Source organism: Hyaena hyaena, unplaced genomic scaffold, assembly GCF_003009895.1.
Source record: "Hyaena hyaena isolate Hyena2069 unplaced genomic scaffold, ASM300989v1 scaffold_205, whole genome shotgun sequence".
Lineage (NCBI taxonomy): Eukaryota > Metazoa > Chordata > Mammalia > Carnivora > Hyaenidae > Hyaena > Hyaena hyaena.
Window position 1 is genome coordinate 1,234,808 of NW_024080838.1, and position 25,581 is coordinate 1,260,388.

The following is a 25,581-nucleotide window of genomic DNA, read 5'->3' on the forward strand; positions in this document are numbered from 1 at the left end:
AGGCCTGGCTAGACAAAAGATAACCCACAGCAGAGATTTACAATGATGACGTCCTAGGCCACACATGGGATCGAGGAGGTAATAGATCTGTAGAGGTCCAGAAGAGTGTTACCAAGTGCTGAGAGATGGAGTCAAGGTCAGCTGAGGACCACAACTGGGGCTTGACATGGCTCAAAGAGACATCCCACAACCTACATAGGCACGGATACCAGCCAGACACCCAGAGACAGAAAAGGTCATTGAGAACCGGCAGGAAGACAGAGGATGCCCAATCCCCACTCTGTTCCCCAGATCTGCACAAGGTACCCTAGAAAGGAATGGAGGAAGCCACATAGCTGAGAAATTGAAAAATTAAATAAGTGAGTAGAGAAAACCTAAAGCAACTGTTTCTTTCTCTCATTGCATGAGACTACACACACTGGAGTGGACTCCTTTTGTGTTCTACTGCCCAGCGGAGAGGGCGTCGGGAAGACACACATTTCTTAGAAATAAGTTAAGAAACAATATTTCTTCTGTATATTCGAATATAGTGTGAGGAAATCTAAACTCTTCCTAACTCGTATATTGAAATTTTTCATTTTAATTCATATGATTTTTAGTCTAACGACAGCATTTCCATGACCCATAACAATAGTTCTTTGCTGCTCTAGTTAACAATAAACTTCACAGGCTAACATATGATCATTATGATTTATCTTTCATCTACTGTATCTCATGCCCAGAAAGCTAAGAGCTCTCTTCTGATTTAAATTTTCAGCATCCAGGGCAATGCCTCATATACAGTTAGCACTCACATTTTTACTTTCCTTACCGAAAGCAATAGTGAATAAACATTCACCAATGCATAAAAACATGACCACTTTTTGGGGCGCCTGAGTGGCTCAGTCAGTCAAGCGTCCAACTTTGGCGCAGGTCATGATCTCACTGTTTGTGGGTTCGAGCCCAGCATCAGGCTCTGTGCTGACAGCTCAGAGCCTGGAGCCTGCTTCAGATTCTGTGTCTCCCTCTCTCTCCCTCTCTCTTCTCCTCCCCCGCTCATGCTCTGTCTCTTCTCTCTCAAAAATAAATATTTTAAAAAGTTAAAAAGAAAAAAAAATGACCACTTTCTACATTATCAGTGATGTGGTTATAATGGACACAACCTAAGTTACTGTCATCATTCCAGTTTTCTCAAATACCATTTAGATATTCTAATAAAGAGATTTCCCAAAAAGGGGAAGGCAGAAACCCAGAGAGGCAGCTACAGGAAAGAGAGCAGGGAGATTAAACACAATATGAAGAGGACAAGATTAAGAGAACAGTAGGGAAATAAGTTGGACAATCCAACTGACATGAGCAGCTTAATAGGCAGATTCCCAGAAAATCAGTCAGGTGACCAAGAAAGGACAGGAGGAGGAGGGTCCAAACACCTCAGGCTGAGAAGATGCTCAACACCACTAATAATCAGGGAAATGCAAATCAAAACTCCAATGAGATAGCCCCTCACACCTGTCAGAATGGCTAAAATCAAAAACACAAGAAAGAACCAGTGTGGGCAAGGATGTGGAGAAAAAGGAACCTTCATGCACTGTTGATGGGAATGCAAACTGGTGTAGCTACTGCTTAAAAACAGTATGAAGGTTCCTCAAAAAATTAAAAACAGTTACCATATGATCCAGTAATCTCACTATGGGGTATTAACCCAAAGAATACAAAAACACTAATTCCAAAGATATATGCACCCAATGATTATTACAACATCATTTACAATAGTCAAAATATGGAAGCAATCCAAGTGTCCATCCATAAATGAATGGGTAAAGACGATGTGGTAGATACATATATACAATAAAATCTTACTCAGCCATAAAAAAAAAAAAAATGAAATCTGTGCTCAGTGTAGTGACTACTTAGAGATGGGCCTTGCAGATTTGACCTTTCATCTTCTGGACCTAAGGCCACTACCACAACCATGTTAAGCCAGATTCTTGGTCAGGCCAAGTAGCATCTGAGCTTGATCCCCCTCTTCATATTTACTGGAGCAGGGGGTACCGGAGCTGCTTTATGCCTTACACCTGGGCACTGCTCAATCCTGATATCAATTGGGACAGCAAGAATAGCCCAGAACCCTAGAACAAACTGGGTCCCAATGAACAATACAAGTTCTACTCAGTGAACATAGATTACATACAGCAAACTGAAGAAGGAAAAGTCCAGACTTCTAAATGAAATGTTTCACTATAAAGCTACTTAGAGTGAAGGTCTTCCAGAAGCCATCTGTACAATTTTCTCCTTATCCAGTATATACCTCCCCTCTAAATGCATGAAATCATGATGTATTGTGTTGGGGGTTATACTGATTAACACATATCAGAAACTAAGTGAAGTTAAGTGAAATAACTCCACCAAAGAAAGACAAATATGGCATTTCACTCATATGTGAAATTTAAGACGCAAAACAAATGAAGAAAAAAGAGACAAAAAACAGACTCTTGAGCACTGAGAACAAACAGAGGACTACCAGAGGGGAGATGGGTAGGGGAACAGGTGAAAAAGGTGAAAGGGATTAAGAGCACACACTTATCGGGGTGAGCACCAAGTAATGCAAAGAACTTTGAATCCCTCTATTGTACACCTGAAACTAATATAACATTAATTTTTACTAGAATTAAATAAAGTAGGGCTTCTCAAGGATGCAAACGAATCAAACATACCCAATAATTTCTACTGTAATGTCACAAGAGGCCTGCACTTCCAAAGTTGAGTAGAACTATAAACTATGAATGTGTGCAGCCCCATTATATTCATTTACACAAACTACCTGAGCTTTTATTTGCTTGGGTCAATTTTCAGGGTTTGTTTGTTTGTTCTTTAGGGGTTTTTTCTTCCATTTCATTCTGCATCCTCTGACTCCATAAATGCTCTAGATTCACCAACTGTTCAAATAAAGAACATCCTGTAAGTAAGTAATCAGGTTAACTCCTAACAGCAGCAGTACACTTTTTACAGTGGGAAACCTTTAGAAATTCAGAGCACAGAAAGTATAGAGTATCTTTCAGTAATGAGATCTACATCCTCAAAATCAACGTTGTAATTATTCACAAAGCCTTAGAATTGAGATTTTCCCCCCTAGTACTAAGAAATATTAAATATTTAAAGACCAACTAACTTAGCCAGAACAGACATTTTTCTCTAAGCCAGAAAACAGCCCTTCAAATGACCTTCTTAATGAAACCATGATGGGACTATGGATAGTGTTGTAAAACATGTGCTCCGGACAAGTTTAAAGAATCTAAGAACCTGCGACTTCTGGGGTTGGCCAGTTAGGAGAGCCATGGTGTTTCCACAACAAAGTGAATTAAAACAAAAGCAGGCCCCCGATCACAATCCCTGGCCAGGGTGGTCTTTGAGGTGAGAGAGCTGTCCAGCAGCACGGGGTAAACAGGACACCATGTCCAGGTTTTTCTATCAGCAATAAGTATCACCATCCCCCAACTAGGCTCAACCAAAATAAGCACAAGCAAAATCCAGATCACCACAGGTTGGATGACCATGTAGACTCGTACCACAAGTAACATGAGCAAGAACAACACTGGATCTCAAAACAGGCCCCAAGCACTCAGTACACTGACAGAGCAACTATACTCAGAACTGTCATAATTCTCAAGACTTGTCATCAAAGGAAAGAAAGCAACAATTCTCACCTGAGAGGTAGAACTGTTTAGGTGAGGACATTAAGGGGTCACAGGTGCCTGATTCACCACAGCTGGTCATAAAAAGCCCTCATCTTGATACTATTTAACTTCTTAAGGCCAGATGAATTGAACTATTAGTCTTCATTCCAAAATAAGCCTATAGAAGAAGATATCCTCCTCCCTCTTTGTAATAAATGAAGCTGTTAACACCTCAGCTTTGTTAGCCCATCTATGGGATTCTGGCAGCTGATACTATCCAAACACATCAAGAGGAAGCTCTGATTAGTACATGTCACCACTCAGTTACGGCATGGGGTAAGATTTCTTTTCAATGCCAAATGACAAATTCATTGTTCAATAAATGTTCAAGACAAATGACACCTTGGTAATTTTACTTGAAAACCCAAGGCATCACTCGAAAGAGACCAGCTTTAGGATATCCGTTAATAGCTCGCCACACAAGTCAATAGCATATTGAGATACTAGCACTCTGTCCTGAAGGTACATGGAATCTACTACCTAACACTTAATACTTTAGATGTGCTGTGGCCTACAGATAAAAGTTTTGCAGCAAATAAAGGTTTTAAAATAACAGAAGTAAGCTTTGAGGTATTGTGGACAGTTTGCCTTTTCAGTTGTACTTGGTTTTGTTTTTGTCTGAATGACATCCAAACCTCTTCCCATTTTTAGAGAATCATCCATTGTTTGAGTCTTGATGGCAGGCAAGACCCTACCTCACAATACAGAAATGGACATTTCCTCTGCTCGTCTTTGGCAGTCATATGACCCAGGCTCAGCCCATCATGTCCCATTTGAGATTCTAGAGTTGGGGTGAGTGTTACCAAGATCCAGAGGTCGGAGAGATTATTCAGGGAATCAGCAGGGGTGACTGCAAAGGGAATCAGCCACACAGTTCAGTAGTAGCAGCAGCAGCAGCAGCAGCAGCAGCGCCACCGCTACCACCACCACCACCACCACCACCACCACCACCACCACCAAACCCAGACTCCACTGGCAACAGGACAAGACTCTGAGTTGGCTCCTTGCTCTTTTGAGTTTGGGTTTCCAGCAGTCTTCTCACCACTTCCTATTTTGCCTAAATCAGAGTACTGTAGGGGTGTCTGGGTGGCTCAGTCAGTTAGGGGTCTGACTTCAGCTCAGGTCATGATCTCGCGGTTCTTGGGTTCAAGCCCCACGTTGGCTGTGTTGACAGCTCAGAGCCTGGAGCCTGGTTCGGATTCTGTGTCTACCTCTCTCTCTGCCCCTCCCCTACTTGTGTTCTCTCTCTCTCAAAAATAAACTTTTTTTAAAAAAAATCAAGAGTACCATAGCCTGACGCACACAATGGAAGAAGTGTTTTCACAAGAGTGGTAAGAAATGAATTCACTTCATGAACAAGCATTCACTTTGGATAAGGAAATGTTAGTAAATATTATCAGGGATCTCATTATTTTCTGTCTCAGCTAAATATTTTTGTATCTTGTATTTACTTTCTCAATACTAACCTCTTAGGCAGAGAATGTTCAGATAAAATCTCTTCATTCACAAAACTAATCTACAATAACAGTCCCAATAGCATTCATGCAAACAACTGGGAGGAGGCACAAAACAGTGCTGGACAATGTTCTCTGTCTTGATGTGGGTGATGATGACACAAACATGTGTCTGTAAAAACTCACTCTGTATACTCTTAAGATCTGTGCATCAGATTCCATGTGGTTTATCTAAATATTACAGGTACATAAACACAGAGACAGGGGCACCTGGGTGACTCAGGCGATTAAGCACCCGACTCTTGGTTTCAGCTCAGATCATGATCTCACAGTTTGTAGGATTAAGTCTTGGGTCTGGATCTACACTCACAGTGCAAAGCCTGCTTGGGACTCTCCTTCTCACCTTCCCCAACCCATGCTCTCCCTTTCAAAATAAATAAATAAACTTAAAAAAAAAAAAACACAGAGACATATCTATGGCCCAAAAGTTATGCTGATGTAGATACATCATATTGATGATAAAACAAACAAAGAATGTCCTCAAAATAAGCTTTTGTACATACTATCCCCTTTGACCTTGGACCTCCCTGGGCATTCCTTTCTGACAATGGAAGAATTACTCCTGGACACACTTCAATGCCCAATAATCCTCCTCAGTGCCTCTCAGAAAAAGACACAGCTAGTTCTTGTGTTTTTCTTCACACCTTCAACATGTTAATCAAAAATCTCCATTGTGTTCTAAGTGAGAAAGCTCAAGTCTTGCTGAAGTCTTGCCCACTCTATCACAATTCCCAAACTTAGAAGCTGACTTTGTTTCTCTTCAAGTCCTGCCCCCATGCTTTCCTTTCTCATCAAGTGATAGTGATCCTATCCACTATCTGGTTCAAGAGACAATGATAATTAACTATATGCTAGTCAATGATGCAGGCACTTTACAAGTACTTACTCCCCTCATTCTATAAATGAGAACCAAGACCCAGGGAAGTTAAATTACTTCCTTGATGTTAAAATACTAACCCAGGTCCATCTCACCAGAAGGTCCACCTGTATCTCCCAGCTCAAGCCGCTTACCAGATCTAAAATCTACTTTATTCTCAGCCTTCTCCTTTCTTTCATTTTCCCTGGTGAGGAAATGATGACATAAATTTTTCTTTAAGGACATCCATTTGCAATTTCAAATTTGCACATGCGCACACACACTTACTCAAGGCAAAACAAATAATGCCAAACAGAGGAAGGTATATCAACCCAGAATCTGCATACATTACTACCCTGTATTCCTTCAGAATAAGAACCACAAATATTTGATTTATCATGAAAATGTCTTTGGCCATTCCCAAGCTACAGAATTCCATCTTACAAATATAAGAAGTATTCAGAATGACCAAACCTTTGGATGACTTTCTCCCTCCTTCAAAAATACCATCATGGCTCCCTCTCCTCCAAACTTCTGAGTGGTGATGATGTTCACAAACATGACAATATCACATCTCAACTAGTTCTACTAGAAGCTTCTATTTATTCCAAAATCTAAGCCAACAGGCCTAGAAAGACACCAGTGACACAAATTCCTCTTCTTCTGCTCTGATCCTACCACTTCCTGGCCCCAAATCAACCTTCACCTGTCCCAAGAGGCTAAGGTAAAGGGGATCAGCAAGAAAACTATGGCATCTATGACTTGACACTTAGCCTGTGGCAATACTACATTAATAGGTTGGAGGGATGGGGTCAATGAAAGCAAAGAATTTTACAAAGCAATTATGAAGAAAGATAAAAAGAGCAAGAGAGGTCCTGGGAGAATGGCTGGATGCATTTGAGAGTATGCTGGAAGTGACCCCCTAGAATTTGCCTGTGCATTCGGTGTCACCCATCTGGCCCCTGGGAAATACAGACACTTAAAAAACCCTTTGTAGGAAGGCTTAAGAATTTTTTTCATAATAACTGCCTCATCAAATATGGCATTTGCACAAAAATTTGTATTTCACATAGTTACTTTATTTTCTTAGGACTGTTGCACCTCTCCCATTTGCAAGTAAAAGTGGAATGAGATATTTGGGTAAACCACAATGAACAGTGACCAAAGGAACCCCTCCCAACAAATGTTCACTCTATGTCTATTTCAATAATCCTACTCCTTAAATCAGTGAAGTAGTAAACTCCAGTTTCAGAACAATGTTTACATTACCCCTAAAATGTATTTCCTTCCATTTTTCTGCCAAGAGGGAATGAAAGAAGGGCAATTCATGAACTAGGTTAAGAGCCTGGAATGCAAGTAGTGGGAATATGTCTCAGTTCTGCTAGTCTAATGAGGACTTTTCTATTGTTCTGTGTATAATAGAAGCATGTGGACAATTTCAAGGGAGAAGTTCACTGAACTTTGTGCCTGTTCCAAATACTTTTTGCCCATTTCCTTCTACTAGTTAACATGCATGCAAAACTCTATGCAAATTGAGCCCAGGCTCGCTGGAACTTTCAGACCGTGCCCTTTGGCACAGCTTCAGCAGCAAGATATATATTGGCACTAGCTCTGGGTACATTGTGGGCATCAAGTCACATATGGGTGAGAAGGAAGTGTCCACCTCACCGAGAAGCAGAGAAAAAATGAACAAGGATCAAGAGATTTTCACTGGTACTTCAGTCAAAAAGGTAGACTATTTGTAATTTCACAGTATTTTTTTAATTCATTTTATATGAACCGAAAGATTTCCTAGTCTACATATGTGGTATCTTTCTTCAGGCGAGAAAGGAATTCCATTACTCCCAAATACTGACAAAGGCATTACAAGAAAAAAAAAACTACAGGCTAGCGTTCCTCATGAACATAAAAACAAAACCCAACAAATGTTAGGAAATTAAATCCAGCAATACATAAAAAGGATAACACATCACAACCAAGTGAGGTTTATCTCAACTCAAGACTGGTTCAATATTCAAATATCAATATAATTCACCGTGGTAACAGACTACAGAAGAAAAATACTTTTTGAACAATTATTGAGATCAGGTTTAACAAAGTTCAACAATCATTGATAATAATAACACTTCAGTGATAAGAACAAACTATGTTGGACACAAACACTATCCCCTAGCTGGCAAATTTATAGTTTCACAGAAGTACAGTTTAGCAATTACAAAAGCACTAAGTTAGAACAAAGGAGTAAACAAATATGTGTAGTTAAAAACAGCCAAGTTTCTGACTGTCAAAGACAAGAGCTACAATCAAAGGGTGAATACTAGAACAAACTTCACAGTCCTGGACTGGAGTCATAGATATGAAGTCATGTTTATTTTCATATATACAGACAGGTAAACATAAAAACATAGTTACGTTTGTATAACGGATTAGTGTACACATTTCCAAGCTCTGTTCACTGTGTCCACTGATGAAGTGTGGAAGCAGTGACACTCCAGTGGCAATGAGCACACCTAATGCCCTGATCTTGGTTTCTATATCCCATAGTCCAATAAAAAAGAAACAAGGCTCCTTGGAGAAATGGCTCAGTCAGGGAAAATGCAAAAGCAACCTGAAGCATCTTGTGATACTAAAAAAGAAGTTCCCAACAACAAAAACAAACAGAAGCATTTCAAAAGATGGAGGAGTCAATCTGAAAGAGCTCTCAGTGTCTAAAGCTGAAATAACTTGAGTAAATAATACTATTTGGTTATAACCCAAAGAATAAAACAAATATTGTGGTATCCATATGTTATGGACTTCCTTACCTAAGAATGCCAATCAATATGGAATAGAACGAACAAGAAATAAAACAAGTGGCTATTCAAACACCACAGTTATAATTTCCATAGGAGGTCCAAGAATGAATGATAAAATTGGTGGGCAAGTTAAGGACAACCAGGATGCTGAAAGGCCTCCGAGCCATTCTTATGTGTATGCAGTCTGTGCAGTTGCACAGTGTTCCATGCTCAGAAGGGCTCACAGTTTGGTTTCTTCTCTGCTGCTTCCACCTGGAAATTTTTTATTAATTTTGAACATGGGGTCCCACATTTTCACTTTCTTTTGGACCCTACAAATTATGTAGTTGGTTTTGGTAATCACCTAAAATTCTCTCCCATAAAACATGTATGAATTACTGTACTAATTTCAACAGTGACTCACTTTTAACAAGTAGAGTATGGAATAAGAAAAAATACTAACTTTACTAGGGAGAAACCTGTTAGACACTGCCCTGACCAAGTGATCAAAATTGACATGAGCTGTAATTAGACATATTGCTATAGGTACCTCCTGATACCATGCAATAAGAGAGGTACTTCACCTCAGTGATATCCTTCCCAAAAATCTAAAATCTTAGTCTAATCATAAGAAAACATCACGAAAACTAAATTGAAGGACACTCTCCAAGTATCTGACCACTATTCCTCCTAACTGTCAAGGGCACAAAAACAACACAGAGAAACTGGGTCCTGGAAGAGAAAAAGGACAAGAGTCGGGAAAACCGAAATGCCAAGTTAGTTCTGCAGTGTAGTTAATGTTCTTGTACTGATCCATTTCTGATATTTGTACCACAGTTATTTAAGAGGTTAACATTACAGAAAACACAGTGAAGTATATGCAAACACTCGATTCTTCAGTCTAAAAATATGGCCAAATAAAAAGTTTTTACAAAGTAAAAATGGGGGGGGGGCGAATTTTACAGACTTCGATTACAGTGTGCTCCATAAATGGGCTACCATATAAAATGAAAACTTCTAAGAGGTGAAATAACCAGAATCAGGATGCTCTAACTTGGTCACTCATTCTATGACCTGGATAAGACCCACTCCGTTCTGGCAGAGGAGTAAGCACACCCTAAATAAAGTGATAGGGCCAGATGTCTGTTAGAACCTCAGCACTAGGCAGGATCACAAAGTAGATCTATAAAAACAATGCTCATACCTATGGTTACTGGCACTGAAAAACAAAGCATGAGCCAGCATTATTGTTCTATGAAATAAACAAACACAACAACAAAAACATTTTAACCAACAACCATCCCAGACAATGGAAGGTGCGATAGAAACTCCCAAGCTACTTATAACCCATCAGCGGAATTACCACTGCTAGCAAATTAGGGCAGTCATTCTCACAGATGCACTAGGATCTTCATAATTATTGAGTAAATTTAACCTCCCCAAAGTGAAAGTTGATTGGGTAATTAGTTTCTCAGTTGTCTTCTAGTCCTATCATTTTAGTGTTTTAGTTTACTTCCAGCCAGTAGGGGATTACTCACCAACTTCTATGTTCCAGAAATACACACAACCTTTTCATACTAGAAAATATAAAAATTCATGCCTTTGATATAATGCTTGTCTTGTTTCAATTTTGTTTAGAGAATAATGGATGGATTTCTTTGGTTAATAGAGTCACTCATGGGAGACATAATAAAAATTCATGTAAGCTTTTCTTTTTAAACTTTTTTCGAAGTACATGAACTTGCCCCTGCATACTGTTAAGGCATGCTTAAATTGAACATAAGGCTCTATTCCACAACACGTATGTTAGTAATTCACATCTACCTATCTAGAACTTCCCAACTTCTGTTTAGATTCAATACTAAATGACAGTCTGTATGCCTGTCCTTTGGAACTCCCAAGCCAACCTACTCCGTGAAGCCCTTCTTCTCTTCCTGCACTGAGAAAGGAAAGCCATTTTCTGCACAGAGTCAGCAGTAATATTGCTCCCCACACTGGGTAGCCAACGCATAGCCACTTTACTTGTACCGACTACTTCTTCCTTTTACACTTCACATATGTACACTATCACCATTAACCCACGAATAAATCACCCCCAAGACATTCCAACCTCTCAATTTGCCTCTCTCTCTGATCTCAGGAAGCTACCGGATGGGACCACAAGGGGCCAAGGCTGAGAGGAATGCTAACTTGAAGGTCCAACGCTGGCGAAGGGCCCACGCACAGTAGGGCATGTGATGCTATAACCCTGGGGGACAAGACGAGGAACCACACATTCCAAGAACTGGGGGTCTATGGAGGAGTCAGACCCAGAAAGACACCAATCTGAAAACACCTCTAGTTACTTAAGAGTCTTTTGAGTTCACGGTAAGAGCATACATTACTCATACATATCCTCATATAATCCTATTTGCTGACCTTAAGAAGCAGGATCAGCAGAAAAGAAAGGGAGAAAAAGGGAGAGGTGGGAAGAGGATACTTATCAACAAAGTTATTTGGCCTCCACAGCCCCATCCACCACCTTGACTTCCTGTAAGTAACCACGTATAGGAGAAAGTGGATATTAGCTAAACCAATTGCAGTCATCACTGCACTATATGTGTATGATGCTGTACACTTTATGTAGATCAATTATTTCTCAATAAAACCTGAGGGAAAAGAGGACAGCAATGCAACATACAGACACAGATACAAAGAATTTGGAACTACCATATACTGTCAATGCAAAGGTAATGTGGTACAGACACACTGGAAGACAGTTTGGCAGTTCCTTTAAAAGCTAAAACAGATATTTAGCATATAATCCAGCAATCACACTGCTGGACGTTCATCCCAGAGAAATGAAAATAACGCCCACACAAAGATCTATATACAATTATTCACAGCAGACTTATAGTAGCCAACACTTGGAAGCACCCAGCACGGCCTATATTATGGGCATGGTTGAAGAAACTGAATACCACATACCACAGAATACTATCCATCAACAAAGAAGGAGGAACTGCTGACACACACACCAGTTGGGATGGATCATAAGCACATTAGGCTGAATGAAAAAACCCAAAAGCACAAGATCACGAGCTTTATCACTCCACTCACTTAACTCCTGGAGACTTCCAGGAGTTAGACTTCCAGGAGTTAGAGATGGGGGATCAGAGTGGGGGGGTGGAATTTCCTTGATGGGAGGTTGAAGATATTTTCAATTATCTGCCATCAAAAATGCTTCAAGAACTATTCTGTATTCTCATCAGGACCACATGCAGTTTAATGAATGCCCCTCCCAGTCATTCCAGCTTCCACTGAAAGCACAATGGCAGCCACCCACAGAAATTCCACCACCAACTTGTCATACACCAACTTATACCTACCACAATTTAGCCTTTCTTTTTTTTTTTTTTTTTTAACTAGTTTTTCCTGAGGGAAAGCTTACTATTAAGTTCAATCAGTGGTCTTGACACGGTACCCTTTATTTTCATCTTTAATCCTCTACCAATTATATTTTTAAAATTCAAGAACACATAAAGATGTATAGAGGGCTGTCACTTAAAACAAATGTAGTACATGAAAATCTGACCTCAAACTCAGAATTTAGCATCATTATCAAAAGTCGTCACCACTGGGTTTTGTTCAGGAGTATACTCTTCTGCTAATATGATTCTGTTGACATGTAACTTTCCCAAAACACCATTACTACTGTATTCTTTGTTAAGTAATGAAGGTGTAAATAATCTTAAAGTCACAATAATAAAAGTAAACAACTGCAGTATTATGAAAGCCAATGTTGGATTTCATATTAAAAAAAAGTCCTACAACTCATGTTTATACCACTAATCCTTGGGATAATGTTTTTTTATTCTAATTCATGTCAGGTGTTTTCACTTTCTGACCAAAATATGCACTACTGCTTTCACATACGATTTTATGAAGAGATTAAATGACAAATATGTGATTCCTGTTTAACCTACAAATATTCTTAACCTAATTTATGAATGGCCAAGTACATTTAAAACAGATTTAATAAAACTATCATTAAAGCATTAATCTGAACATCTGTGCTGACAATGAGTACTTCACTAGTCTCATTTTTTGTGGGGATACATGGCTACCAAGAAGGGAATACAAGGATTATCTGTTCTCGAGGGAATACAAGAAGTTGTTTCCTCTTTCTATAAAGTCACATTTAATAACTACAACCATATGCTAACTGGAAAACACTTTTCTCACATGCTTAAATGAATTTAGTCTCACTAACCTACGTTTTTTAATTCTCTCCCATGCTCCCCATGTCCCACACCCCATATGACCCCAGACCAGCCCTCATCTTTTTGTTGCTCCCAAACCTGGTCATTTCAAATTCTAAGCTGGCACTGAAGTTTTCAGAAATTTTTAAAGATGATAAACTTTTAGTCTTTGCCATGGTCTACCCTGCCAACTGTTTCTAAATTATTTAATGAGATTTCCCCCTAAATCTCTCTCTCTAGAGGTTCCCCTCCTGTTAACTCATCTTCAAAAAAGTAAAGGTAAAGACAAGTCCCTAGTAAAACATGGAACCTTGGTCGCCATGTACCGCCCAAGAGTTCCCACATCAATGCTACCTGCTCCAGAAAGAGAGGCGTCACTGTTACTCTAAACAGAGCTCCAGGGAAGGAACAGAGGTTGCTGATTCTGCCCTCTATAGTTGCACGATCTGTCACAAGAGGCAGGTATTCTTCTCGTCTGCCCTTACAAGAAAATGTCTGCAGAATGAAGTATGAGAACACAGAGAATGAATGTAACCACCACATAATGTGACACAGTGAGAGAGAGGCAAATGACCTGAGTTTCAATGCCCTGGTCATTCTCACTCAAGGCATAATCTACACCGGCAGTTGCCCTCCAAAGCTACCGCAGCCCTCTCTTCCATTCACGGGTGCTGACAAGTCCATGAGCCCTCTCAGACCACACCCTCTGCTTGGGCCATTCTTGTTCTACCAGTCTGCTGGCAACATCCGCTTCCCCTTTTGAATCCAGGTCCTCTGAGAAGTGTTCCCTGAGCCCCTCTGGCGGTTTCAGAAGCATCCCTGGCCTATCTTCACCCAACCAATACTCACTATTCGCACCCCAGGATTACTCCGCCTCCCTACTAATGATGTGCTGGGGGCAGGGCAGCCTGCTCCTTCCATGTTTGTACACCCTGTGCCTGGCACCATCACCCTAAAGCTAACCAAGCTTAAGCTTCAGGGCCCCTGCTTTATAAGGCTTCTTCCAAGGCCACAGGAGGGTCCTAAGCCTTATATTTATGTCTAAACTTCAAATAGTAACATCCCCCCCATTTTTTTAAGAGAAGGAGAAAGAGAGACCATGTGTTCGTGAGGTGAGGGGAGAAGCAGAGGGAGAGAGTCTTAAGCAGGTTCCACCCTCAGCATGAAAGCCAACACAGGACTGGATCCCAAGACTGTGAGATGATCACCTGAGCCAAAATCAAGAGTCAGATGCTTAATCAACTGTGTCCCCCCCAGTGGTAATATATTTTAACTGTGATAGTTTGACCCATCAAAGTCAGGGATGGTCACCATGACCATCAGAGGAAAACAACAGCTACTACTGCAAAATTAGGATGTGACTGAGTGTTTACCCAAAGAGTGTTGGATGAAATGTTACAAGGAAAAAACAATTAGCTTCTATTCTATGCTGGAGTTAAGTGGGAAATGTTCTGCCATTAATTGAGTACACAGTCTTTCCATTCCATTTCCCCTGGGACACACTTCCCTTGCCTGTTGGGTGGCACTGGAGTCTCTGAGGGCATTTTGCGGGATTTGGTGAAGGGGAGTCTGGATTATGAATAAATATGGAATTTCTCACCTTTTAAAAATGTTGTCGTTTCTCGTTAGAAATATACATTTTAATATGCTTTTCGGCTTTTTCATTTTAAATTCCTTTGCTGAAAGAGAACCCTTCAAATCGCATAAGCTCAGGCCTCACAAACCCTGGATCTGTTCCTGCCTGTATCTTACCTACCTTGGCCCATTTAATTTGTCAAGTGCATTAATGCACACACCATGTATCTCTCAGTTCACCTCCTCCATTAAATAGCAGTGTTTGATTCTAATGAAATAGCTAATGTGTAAAAACATTTTTCACAGCAGTACAAGGTGCTCTAAACACAGAAGGTAGTCATGCAATGACTTGTTTCCAAAGACATGGAGCATAGTAACTGAGAGATGGGAGATATTAGTAAAGAATGCTGAAGAAGGGGGTTGAGTTCATCTGACATTATTCACAAATAACTTTTCCTGAGTTAGGAAACTGTTCAGGAATCTTCAATTAGACAAGACAAGCTTTTGATTCCCCTCTCTTTTGTCAGAACTTCCTCATTGTTAAATTCTAATGCTCAGCAAGGAGTATCTACCTCACAAAAAATTAATTTTGTACTGCATAATTTGAAAGATTCCATTTAGGGCCTCCAAAATGTAGTTAGACTACATGGGACACATCCCCCCCCCACCCAAACCTCCAAACTATATTACCACTGTGATAACCCCTCCTAATTTGACCTTTGCTCTAACTTTTGTGTACCTGGAGTACAAAAAAATAACGTGGCTGCCTGCCCCCATCCCAAAATAGGGACAGCCATATACCTCCTGGCAGAATTATGCAACAGTACAGAAATAGGCAAACAATTAAACTGAAGAGTAAACTCTTTTTTTTCTAAATTTTTTTAATGTTTATTTATTTTTGAGAGAGAGAGAGAGAGAGAGAGAGAGAGGCAGAGCTCAAGTAGGAAAGAGGCAGAGAGAGAGAGGGAGACCCAGAATCTGAAGCAGGCTCCAGGCTCCAAGCTGTTAGCACAGAGTCCGATGCAAGGCTCGAACCCACAAAGCCATGAACCATCCAAAGTCAGATGCTTAACCAGCTAAGCCACCAGGCGCTCTTAAGAGTATACTCTTCTAAATGAACCTTGACCACTGCACTTGAGTCAAACTAAATTAGAACTGTACATTCATTTAACGAATCTTTATTGAGCATGGCACTGTACAGGTTCTGGAAAATTAGGAAAGACAAAAAAACAGATTTTAAATTTCTGCTGTCCTGATTGTTTTCAAGCTTAATAAAAGAGATTAAACCAAACCATAATACAACCTCTCTAAAAGCATAAAATGGTAAATTTGATGTTCCATTTGAGCTGAAACTTGCATAATGAGTAAAAATTTAATTATACAACAGGAGAGGGAACAAGCGTGTGTCAAGTAGAGGAAACAGCATGTGCAAGGTCCAAGCATAGGAATACACAGGACACTCATGAGGCACTGAGAACAGTATGGCATTGTGCATGGTGTGAGGGGTTTATACAATTGCAGGTGTGACCAAGCACCACCTTTAATTATCATTTTCTCAGCTGGATCCTCTCCCCAGGGACCTCAGCCATTGTCCAGAATGTTGCTATGATCAGAGAACAAGCTTACCTCCTCTCGACGGTTTTCTAGGTGTTCAGTCAACAAATGTTTATTACAAGGCTGTAGTACATTGGACACAACACTAGGTATTTCTCTATAATGAAGGGTAGTAATCTGTGTCCATAGGACACATAGTTGTGGTATAATAGAGAAAACCCTGGGCTGAAAGACAATCTGGAGTTCAAATACAAGTTCTACCGGGGCGCCTGGGTGGCTAAGTCGGTTAAGCGTCCGACTTTCACTTAGGTCATGGTCTCGCAGTTCATGGGTTCAAGCCCTGTGTCGGGCTCTGTGCTGACTGTCAGTTCAGAGCCTGGAGCCTATTTCAGAGTCTGTATCTCCCTCTCTCTCTGACCCTCCCCTGCTCACTGTCTCTCTCTCTCTCTCCTAGAAATAAAAATATTTTTAAAAAAATACAAGTTCTACCATAATTCAGCAAGGTGGCTCTTCCTTGCTCAGTTCTATGCCTATCACAGTCTCAGGCCCAGATAAAGAAGTGATGAGGAGGAAAAACCAGCCCCGCTTCACTGAACCTCAGCTTTCCCTTCTGTAGAAGAAGGCTAATTCCTAGGGTTTTGAATAAATTGAGAACTCTTTAAAAAGTATACTCTATCACGTTTAGCATATAACAAATTAAAAACCTAACATGTCTAATGTATTTCATTAGACACATACACCCACTTTGCTCCAATTTGTCATGCTTAAATGTTAATGTTAGTACTATCTAGTGGTATTTTAATTTTTAAAATTTTTCTAAATCATTTTTTAAAGCATAAAGCTATTATTCTCTCAATTATCCTCACCTTTGGAAGACCCAGCCCCTCAGGGCACAGGCTATACCCAAGGCACCCAGGGGTAATACATCCTGATAACTTAAATACCCAGGAGGCAGGAGTGTCTTCCAAAATGGTAACCCAAAAAGTGCAAACAAATCTTAGAAAACTTCCAAGAAGCGGCACCTGGGTGGCTCAGTTGGTTAAGTGTCAACTCTTGATCTCAGCTCAGGTCATGATCTCACAGTTCATGAGTTTGGGCCCCACATCAGGCTCTGTGCTAACAGAGCCTGCTTGGGATTTTCTCTCTCTGGCCCTCCTCTACTCACTAGTGCTTTCTCTCAAAGAAAATTTTTTTGAAGAAAAAGGAAAACTTCCAAAAAGACACCAAATGTATAGATTTCCAGCACCATAATCTAGACACAATAAAGTATCCCACTCTGGCCTAGGGATATTCCTGGTTCCAGAACCACAGCGGCTTGGGCAAAGTCCTGCTCTAAGAAAAGAAAGTCTGCCAAGGCAGAGAACTTGCCAGATTAGAACAGATAAGATGTACGGTGGCAAAGCAAGAGATGAATGCAGGAGATAATATCTGAGGGGGGAAATAAAACATGCACAAAGTCTGAGAAAATGGCAGATATGAAGAGGTTGAAGGCAACAACCCAGAGATGAATTTGCATAATGGCGGGGGACAGAAAAGAGACAACCCTAATCATCAGCACATCTTGATGACTGATCAACTACAGAGGATGAAGGAAAAGAAGGAGTAGGGAAACTCACATGTGGAGTCACCAAGCTTGGGGGAATGGTGGTAAGAGAACAGCAATAAGCAAGTTGGACTGGGGATTGGTTTGGAGAATTTGAAAAACTGTTTAAAATATAACAATGAGGATTTGAAGCCAGTGCTAGTTAACTGAATGGATACAATAGCAAACTGGCCAACTGGAAATAAAAGATATAGTCTGGGCAGCAGTCAGGAGAAGGACCCTCATGTGGCAGTCTTCAGGGAGGCCCTGTGGTTCAAACAACAAGGAAAGATAAGCTTGCCTAGAAAGAGAGAAGAAAGGGGTGGACCCTGAGAATACTCACATATAAAGAGGAGAAGAAAGCACAATAGACAAATAAAGAACTCAAGAATAACCAGCAGAGTTGGTGGACACTAATAATCACATTGGGCAACTGCCCCACCTTGACTCCTCACCAACTTGTCATTTCATTACGTTGGCTTCCAAAGCTTTCCATGACCTGGCATTCCTCTTCTCTCAGTGAACCAGTCACATGGGCCTTTTGCTGTCTCCTAAATATGTGAAGTTAATGCCTACCTCAGGGCTCTTTGTGCTTCCCGATCCTTCTAGAACACAATGGGGGATCCTGGCTCCCACCCTATCTCATGACACACACCATTATCTTATCACATTGTGTTGCCTTAACACACCACTAGCTCAATGTCTTATGTTTATTTGTTTACCTATTTATTGTCCATGTCTCCACTGTCAAGTGGGTTCTGGGAAAGCAGGATCCTAGCATCCTATTTTCCTCTAGGCTATATCCTTAGTGCCTGGAATAGTGCACTGTACTAATTGGGGACTTAAAGACCTCTGATTATGCAAGAGCAAAACTGGTGACCTTTATGAGATCAGTTTTGATAGAAATAAGGTTAAAACCAAAGGGTATCAAACTATGAACAGGAAAAAGTCAGGAGTCAAAAACAACCTATTCAAACTATACACAGGCACATCTTTGGGTCAGAGGGAAGAGTTGTTGATAATGCAGAATTACTAACGAACCTTCTGTAACAGCTTCCGTTCTAGAATCTGTTAGTCAAGCATTTTAACTAAATCACATCTTACATCTTCTGAGCGTTCTCTGAGAGAAAAATCTGACCGATATGCATCACATCTAAAATTCTTAAGAGAGTAATATATTTTAAAGTCAACTACGACAAAAATGTCCATTACTTCACGTTCTGTGTTAAAAAAAATAAATAAAAGGCTGTGTATTACCCAAATTGTGGAGGCTGTCACGGAAATATGGGAGTGAGATCATTGGACTTCCTAACATGTGGTACTAATTTACCCATAGCCCCCCAGTCTACCCACAAAGAAATTCCATCCAAGGTGGATGGTGGGGATGAGTCTGCCAGCAGTTTCCCATAGCTATTCATTTCACCTTTGAGCCTTGTCAGATGGAGGTCTTATCAGCGGGGACAGGAGGGGTACTAGAAACTGAGCTAAGAAGAAGGGACAGGGATGAAGCTAAGGGAGGACTGGTGGAACATTCTAAGTCACAGGTTTCACTCATGTCTGAGAAGCGGTTTTCCCCTTGGCTCCTGTCATACCATCAAGCCATCTCTGGCCACAACGAAGGAGCTCAGGACGTCCAGGAATGGACATCTTGTGGCTGCTGGCCAGGCAGGATAAAGCAGTTACCATGGTCTCCTGGTCAATGGGTAGAACATGATGCTTTAGAGTTTGTCTGTCTGCCCTGCAAGGACAAGAGGAGAAAAGACAAAAAGGTAAAAGTGGACCAGGCAGGAAAAAGTCAGGTTAGCAGAAACCAAGAGTCTGAGCCCAGCGAAAACAATGATGGAGGAAGCCAGGCAACAGGTGACTGTTGAGATACACAAGCCAGTGTGTTGAAGTCAGGAGACTTCACGTGCTAAAAATAAATTTTCATACAGCCAAAATGTGACCTACAAGTTGTTTTTAGGCAAAAGCTCTTCCTGATTCCATTCTCAAAGCCAGAACTTACTGGTATGTGCTAAAAGACACCTTCACCCTTGCCCTCTGACACGTGAGCTAATGAATTTCTAATAATTTGAGCAGGAGAATTGATAAGACAAATGAAAAACAATTACTAAGCCCAGATTTTTTTGAGTCGATTAGTTTTAGAGGACAAGGGCTTGCCTAGATGTCGTTCTAGGCAGGATGTTCTAGCAAGACACACACACACACACACACACACACACACAAGCGGGGGGGGGGGGGAGAAGTGGCACCATTCTTCACGATTAAAGCTCAAGAGAGACTGCAGGGAAGTAACGAACAAAATGGTGCCCGTGGGTAGTGGACAGTGGGAAAAACAATTGGAGGTGACAGTACAATGGGAAACATATTTTCATTAACCAGTGAAGTGGGAAAACACCAGGCTTACCATGGGTTCTAGCACTCTCTGAGTTAAAATATTTTATGGCTTCTACTATAGCATTAAAAATTCTTAAAGTCAAATCAACTCAGTTTCGTCAGTCAAGTAAGTCACTCCCTCTAGGAACCTTAACTTCCTCATCTCAAAGGAAAGGGGCCTAGGCAAAAGGCTCCAAGATCCGCTCCCTTACTACCACTGACATAATCGTCGACAGAGAGACCAGTCATAGGCAGCCGTCAGGGACGCAAAGCCATAGGCAGAGAAGGGGCAGCATCTGGAGGACAGGATTTCCTTCAACAGGAACCAGAAGCCAGAGGGAGTCTGCAGGAGTCAGGAAGGAGGCGTCTGCCAGGTGAGCAGAGAACAAAGCCACAAGTCACCGCCTCGATAGGAAGCAGCCTCCCTAGGCTAGGAAACAGGCCCCAGGACCTGTCCTCGGGTCCCCCCCCCCCCGCCCCCGCCCCATAAGGCTGGGACCAAGAAGAGTATACTCATCCAAGGACTCAAGGAAGTTACTCCAAGCCCCAGAAATAAAAGTGCTTGGGGGGGGGAGGGGGGAGGGTTTCGTTCAGCTACCTAATGAGCTATTCACATCTCTAAACATCAGATTACACTTTCAATTAGTATATACAATGAGCCCAGCAGCAACCAATATACTTGGGACCAAACACAGTGGGATGCAGTGAACTGGGAAGAATAACAAACATAAAGCACGAAGGGCAGAGGGAAGCAGCTTGGATCCAGCTACCAACACTGCACTGCCCAACAGTTAAACAATTCACAGCCTCCGGAGAAAGAAATGATGATACTCTTCCCAGTCAGCTGCAACGATTAACACGCCTGAAGGGAGGAAGAGAGCAAGAGCCCACACGCAAAGGTTCACAGACACCCCCTCTGCAGAGGCTGTAAAACTCTCCACGGATTCGATGCTCACTTTAACCAGAATTTGGGCAACAGCAGAAATGAAGCAAAAAATAAAAAACCTAAATCAAGAAATTTTTGAACTTTTATAAAATGTACAAAATTGAATACACTACCTTTGTTTGCACAAAAATGAGAACACCCCATTTCACAGCTACTAGTTATTAAAGCTGAAAAATTAGGTATTAAATATACCAGAAAGTTACTTAATGAAATACTAAGCGTTACACATCTCATTTGCAAAGCAGTGCATTAAGATTTGAAATATGCACTCTCTAAGAATCTATCCTGCAGACACAAAAATATTAACATATAAAGACATATGTACATCAACATATCTAGTGACTGAATGGTTGCCAAGGAGAGAGTAAATACCCATCCACAGAGAAGTGATATGGTCCACAACCATCCATTAAAAAGAATGAGTCTGAGGGACGCCTCTGTGGCTCAGTCCATCGAGCGTCCGACTTCAGCTCTGGTCATGATCTCATGGTCTTGTGAGTTTAAGCCCCGCGTCGGGCCTGGAGCCTGTTTCAGATTCCGTGTCTCCCTCTCTCTGTCCTTCCCCTGCTCGTACTGTGTCTCTCTGCCTCTCAAAACATGAATAAGTGCTAAAAAAATTTTTTTAAAGAAGAATGAGTTTGAGCTATGTCTGATGATTTAGAGGAAGTCCTACCAAGTATTGCTTAGTTGGAAAAAACACGGAGGTCCAAATATGATCCAGATTTTTTAATGATTTTATGAAAGCTTGTGTCTAAATTGATATATAGGGTTGTAGGAGCACACAACAGTGTGTTAATATATACAGTAAGCCTGGTTCTCAAACTTTAGTGTGCAACAGAACGATGTGAAAGTTGCTTTAAAATGCAGATTGCTGGGCCCCACTCCCAGAATGTCTGATTCAGTAGGCCTGAGGTCAGTGTCTCAAATTCTTTTTGACAACAAGTTCCCAGGGGATTATAGCGCAGGTGAGACAAATGCATCAACTTTCAACAGCAGTTACCAGTGAGGACAGCAAAGGAGGTATAAAATGGGGAGGAATCATTAATGGGATCTGCTCAAGATCCTAACATCTCTTCCACGGGATTCCTTTTAAGGAGCAGTGTACGTACAAATTTACAAAAAGTAAGTTCTAATAATTTTGCTTATATTTTTTATGATGAGCAAGCGTTACTTAACTATTTAGAATAAAGCTACTTTTATGGAGAAAAAAACCTTTGCAGTCAACAATTTCTCAAGGAAGAGCTCTTCTGTTTTATTCACAGCTCTGAACTGTTCTGGGGAAGATCAGGGCTAATTACGACTCACATAAAAATAAAATGTGAAAAAGGGAGGTTCCTAGATTAATAAGTTTAACATGTATTTGTTTTATGACATTTGTTAATCTACAAAAACTTTGAGAAAACTCAAATTAAAAGTAGCCGAAACACTGCACAGCCAAAACACAATTTGGCTTGTGGATGCAAAATCTCTTCCTCTTTCAAAATTCCATCGAATACCAAGTAAGCAAAATCTTGCCTTTTAAGCTCTACTTGCATCATTTCCGATCTTTTTATGTACAAAATAAGAAACAAAGGACTAAAAACAACAAACTAAAAAACTATAAATAACTTCATGACTTCCAATACAGGACTTTTAAGCTCCCAAGTGGTGTCAATTAAAGAGGTTTAAGACAGAGAACATCTCTGGGACAAGTCAGGTGGCTCAAGTTGTGTAAGCATCCAACTCTTGATTTAGGTTCAGGTCATTAATCCATGGTTTGTGAGATAGAGCTCCAAGCTGGGTGTGGAGCCTACTTAAGATTCTCTCTCCCTCTCCCTCTGCCCTTCCCCTGCACATGTGTGTGTGTGCACACATTCTTTCTCAAAAAAAAGAGAGAGAAAGAGAGAGAGAACATCTTAGATCAGTTATATTAATTATAACTGACACCTTTGCAAGCTTTCACGCTTGTCATTAGCTTCATCACTACAACTCCTATGCTAGCCTAACACTCCTCTGCCTCCTCCCAAAACCATTTGTCACTCAATCTAAAAATTAAGCCTAGACTTCAAACCTGACTGCACGCATCTGCTATTTTCTTCTATGTGAACAAACAGCTTGACCTTCCAAAGTGGCTCCTTTAGTGCCCCTTGGAGCACAGATGCAGGAAGCTGCTCAGAGGCTGAAAATCGCATTTGCAAGGCCCACATCCCCCCGGTCTACAAGTCAGGACTGTGAAACTCTTGGCTACCAGCTGCCAACCCCTGCTTCTCCTCTAATCTTACTACAGCGCAGTGTTTCTCTTTTCCTACAATAGCAAGTCAATAGACCCCCATTGTTCATTTCAAAAATCAGAGCAAGTCTGTGACTAAGCTAAGGAATATCCTTGCATCCCCAACACTGTCTCCTTCCTCCAGATAAGCAAGCGGAAATGTCTGCCAAAAAATCTATAAAGCTCAACAGCACACCAGATAGAATCAGAAATTATCACACCTTCTGGAACTAATTCCTGAAATAGAGAAAAATATTTTAATTTCTTTCTTTGTGCCCACAATAAAATACACAAGACTATGATATTATATGGGCCTAAGAAACAGACCAAGATTTGAAAATACTACAGAGAAACTAAAAACAAAGTAATGGAAACGAAAATTGTGCTGGCAAAAAAGAAAAACAGACTCGACAATATAGAAAACTTCAATGTAAAACTAAAAATGCCTCTAGAATTCAGACCACAGGAAGGACCAAGCAGTCTGAACTTGAAATGGCAGCTTTTATAGAAAGAGAAGACAATAGTCAAAGACCTAGAAAAATAGAACTTTAAAAAGGAAAGGTGAAAGTTTTCTTCATGGAACCAAACAAAATGCATGGAGGGAAAAAAAAGAACACTTATATCCACAGATTTTCTTTAGGTATAGAGGCACCTCTTCATCTTTTTAAAATTTTAATTCCAGTATAGTTAACATACAGTGCTATAATTAGTATCAGGTGTACAAAATACTGATTCAACAATTCTATAAATTGCTCACTACTCATCACGGTAGGTGTGCTCTTAATCTTCTTCACCTACTTCATCCCCCACAACTCCCACCCTGTAACCATCAGTTTGTTCCCTGTATTTAAGAGCCTTTTTTTTTTTTTTTGTCTCTTGTTTTCTTTGTTCATTTGTTTGGTTCCTTGAAATCCACATGAGTGAGATTGTATGGTATTTGAAAGTACAACATCCATTCATGACAAAAGCCCTCAACGGGAGCACATGGGTGGCTCAGTCAGTCAGGCATCCAACTCTTGATTTCAGCTCAGGTCATGATCCCATGGTTTGTGAGTTTGAGCCCCACATGGGCTCTGCACAGAGTATGGAGCCTGCTTGGGATTCTCTCTCTCCCTCTCTCCCTGCCTCCTCCCCTGCGTGCACCTACTCTCTCTCTCTCAAAATAAACAGACATTAAAATATATATATATAAACGTTCAACAAAGTAGGTTTGGGGGGAATATACCTCAACACAATCAAGGGCATATATGAAAAAAACCATAGCTGAGGCGCCTGGGTGGCTCAGTCGGTTAAGTGTCCGACTTCAGCTCAGGTCATGATCTCACGGTTCATGGGTTCAAGCCCCGCATCAGGCTCTGTGCTGACAGCTAACTCAGAGCCTGGAGCCTGTTTCAGATTCTGTGTCTCCCTCTCTCTCTCTGACCCTCCCCTCCTCACGCTCTCTCAGAAATAAATAAAACACTTAAAAAATCTTTTTAAAAAACCCATAGCTAACACCATACTCTATGGCAAAAAACTGAGCACTTTTCTGGTAAGGTCAGAAACAAGACAAGGGTGTCCACTCTCACCTCTTTTATTCAACATAGTACTGCAAGTCCTCTCCACAGCAATCAGACAACAAAAAGAAATAAAAGGCATCTAAATTGGTAAGGAAAAAGTAAAACTTTCACTATTTGCAGATGACAAGATACTAAATATAGAAAACCCTAAAGAGCATCAAAAACTACTAGAACTGACAAAGGAAATCTCTCTATCATCTTTAGTAAGGATTCTCTTTAGTGACCAAGAAGCAAAGACCTTTGAACAATGAATTCTAATGTCAAAACAGTTTATAATTAAAGGAACAGAAAAAAAAAATCACCTGAACAAGGTGTCTTTTTGTAGAGGGTAAGTCAAAGTTGGGAATAATTTCTATCAATTTTTTTCCTCCATAATTATCACTCCATTTATCCATTAATCCATTAATCCACCTTCAGATAAATCTTATAATTTCTATCTTTTAAAGCCCATCTTAATGAGATTTTTCATTAGCATACAATAATTATTTTATGATTTAAAAGTATATCGGGGCGCCTGGGTGGCTCAGTAGGTTAAGTGCCCAACTTCGGCTCAGGTTATGATCTCATGGTTCATGGTACGCGCCCCATGTCAGGCTCTGTGCTGACAGCTAGCTCAGAGCCTAGAGCATGCTTCAGATTCTGT

General features: G+C 40.7%; 1 protein-coding gene and 1 pseudogene across 5 annotated transcripts in view; one reads left to right on the forward strand and one right to left on the reverse strand.

The window, feature by feature from the left end:
• ARHGEF28 (Rho guanine nucleotide exchange factor 28) overlaps positions 1–25,581 on the reverse strand; it is a 304,052-nt gene that overhangs the window by 213,017 nt on the left and 65,454 nt on the right. The gene's annotated exons all lie outside the window — the stretch shown is intronic.
• LOC120238368 lies at positions 1,952–2,233 on the forward strand (annotated as a pseudogene).